This window comes from Schistocerca gregaria, chromosome 1 (genome assembly GCF_023897955.1).
Source record: "Schistocerca gregaria isolate iqSchGreg1 chromosome 1, iqSchGreg1.2, whole genome shotgun sequence".
Lineage (NCBI taxonomy): Eukaryota > Metazoa > Arthropoda > Insecta > Orthoptera > Acrididae > Schistocerca > Schistocerca gregaria.
The window spans coordinates 1190418567-1190421183 of record NC_064920.1 but is presented as its reverse complement, the minus strand read 5'-3'; the positions used below and the strand labels follow the sequence as shown (position 1 = coordinate 1190421183).

General features: G+C 50.7%; 2 non-coding genes across 2 annotated transcripts; both read right to left on the bottom strand.

Annotated features, from left to right (window-relative positions):
* Nucleotides 1-578: 578 nt before the first annotated feature.
* Nucleotides 579-653, bottom strand: Trnal-caa (transfer RNA leucine (anticodon CAA)). Its single transcript has one exon. It is a non-coding gene; the product is annotated as a tRNA-Leu (tRNA).
* Nucleotides 654-2079: 1426 nt separating this feature from the next.
* On the bottom strand, nucleotides 2080-2154 carry Trnal-caa (transfer RNA leucine (anticodon CAA)). Its single transcript has one exon. It is a non-coding gene; the product is annotated as a tRNA-Leu (tRNA).
* Between the last annotated feature and the right edge of the window lie 463 nt (nucleotides 2155-2617).

The window sequence follows — 2617 nt, the reverse complement described above, 5'->3', positions numbered from 1 at the left end:
CGGGACCTTTGCCTTTCGCGGGCAAGTGCTGTACCAACTGAGCTACCGAAGCACGACTCACGACCGGTACTCACAGCTTTACTTCTGCCAGTATCCGTCTCCTACCTTCCAAACTTTACAGAAGCTCTTCTGCGAAACATGCAGAACTAGCACTCCTGAAAGAAAGGATACTGTGGAGACATGGCTTAGCCACAGCCTGGGGGATGTTTCCAGAATGAGATTTTCACTCTGCAGCGGAGTGTGCGCTGATATGAAACTTCCTGGCAGATTAAAACTGTGTGCCCGACCGAGACTCGAACTCGGGACCTTTGCCTTTCGCGGGCAAGTGCTCTACCAACTGAGCTACCGAAGCACGACTCACGACCGGTACTCACAGCTTTACTTCTGCCAGTATCCGACTCCTACCTTCCAAACTTTACAGAAGCTCTTCTGCTTAACATGCAGAACTAGCACTCCTGAAAGAAAGGATACTGTGGAGACATGGCTTAGCCACAGCCTGGGGGATGTTTCCAGAATGAGATTTTCACTCTGCAGCGGAGTGTGCGCTGATATGAAACTTCCTGGCAGATTAAAACTGTGTGCCCGACCGAGACTCGAACTCGGGACCTTTGCCTTTTGCGGGCAAGTGCTCTACCAACTGAGCTACCGAAGCACGACTCACGACCGGTACTCACAGCTTTACTTCTGCCAGTATCCGTCTCCTACCTTCCAAACTTTACAGAAGCTCTTCTGCGAAACATGCAGAACTAGCACTCCTGAAAGAAAGGATACTGTGGAGACATGGCTTAGCCACAGCCTGGGGGATGTTTCCAGAATGAGATTTTCACTCTGCAGCGGAGTGGGCGCTGATATGAAACTTCCTGGCAGATTAAAACTGTGTGCCCTACCGAGACTCGAACTCGGGACCTTTGCCTTTCGCGGGCAAGTGCTCTACCAACTGAGCTACCGAAGCACGACTCACGACCGGTACTCACAGCTTTACTTCTGCCAGTATCCGTCTCCTACCTTCCAAACTTTACAGAAGCTCTTCTGCGAAACATGCAGAACTAGCACTCCTGAAAGAAAGGATACTGTGGAGACATGGCTTAGCCACAGCCTGGGGGATGTTTCCAGAATGAGATTTTCACTCTGCAGCGGAGTGTGCGCTGATATGAAACTTCCTGGCAGATTAAAATTGTGTGCCCGACCGAGACTCGAACTCGGGACCTTTGCCTTTCGCGGGCAAGTGCTCTACCAACTGAGCTACCGAAGCACGACTCACGACCGGTACTCACAGCTTTACTTCTGCCAGTATCCGTCTCCTACCTTCCAAACTTTACAGAAGCACTTCTGCGAATCATGCAGAACTAGCACTCCTGAAAGAAAGGATACTGTGGAGACATGGCTTAGCCACAGCCTGGGGGTTTGTTTCCAGAATGAGATTTTCACTCTGCAGCGGAGTGTGCGCTGATATGAAACTTCCTGGCAGATTAAAACTGTGTGCCCGACCGAGACTCGAACTCGGGACCTTTGCCTTTCGCGGGCAAGTGCTCTACCAACTGAGCTACCGAAGCACGACTCACGACCGGTACTCACAGCTTTACTTCTGCCAGTATCCGTCTCCTACCTTCCAAACTTTACAGAAGTTCTTCTGCGAAACATGCAGAACTAGCACTCCTGAAAGAAAGGATACTGTGGAGACATGGCTTAGCCACAGCCTGGGGGATGTTTCCAGAATGAGATTTTTACTCTGCAGCGGAGTGTGCGCTGATATGAAACTTCCTGGCAGATTAAAACTGTGTGCCCGACCGAGACTCGAACTCGGGACCTTTGCCTTTCGCGGGCAAGTGCTCTACCAACTGAGCTACCGAAGCACGACTCACGACCGGTACTCACAGCTTTACTTCTGCCAGTATCCGTCTCCTACCTTCCAAACTTTACAGAAGCTCTTCTGCGAAACATGCAGAACTAGCACTCCTGAAAGAAAGGATACTGTGGAGACATGGCTTAGCCACAGCCTGGGGGATGTTTCCAGAATGAGATTTTCACTCTGCAGCGGAGTGTGCGCTGATATGAAACTTCCTGGCAGATTAAAACTGTGTGCCCGACCGAGACTCGAACTCGGGACCTTTGCCTTTTGCGGGCAAGTGCTCTACCAACTGAGCTACCGAAGCACGACTCACGACCGGTACTCACAGCTTTACTTCTGCCAGTATCCGTCTCCTACCTTCCAAACTTTACAGAAGCTCTTCTGCTTAACATGCAGAACTAGCACTCCTGAAAGAAAGGATACTGTGGAGACATGGCTTAGCCACAGCCTGGGGGATGTTTCCAGAATGAGATTTTCACTCTGCAGCGGAGTGTGCGCTGATATGAAACTTCCTGGCAGATTAAAACTGTGTGCCCGACCGAGACTCGAACTCGGGACCTTTGCCTTTCGCGGGCAAGTGCTCTACCAACTGAGCTACCGAAGCACGACTCACGACCGGTACTCACAGCTTTACTTCTGCCAGTATCCGTCTCCTATCTTCCAAACTTTACAGAAGCTCTTCTGCGAAACATGCAGAACTAGCACTCCTGAAAGAAAGGATACTGTGGAGACATGACTTAGCCACAGCCTGGGGGATGTTTCCAGAAT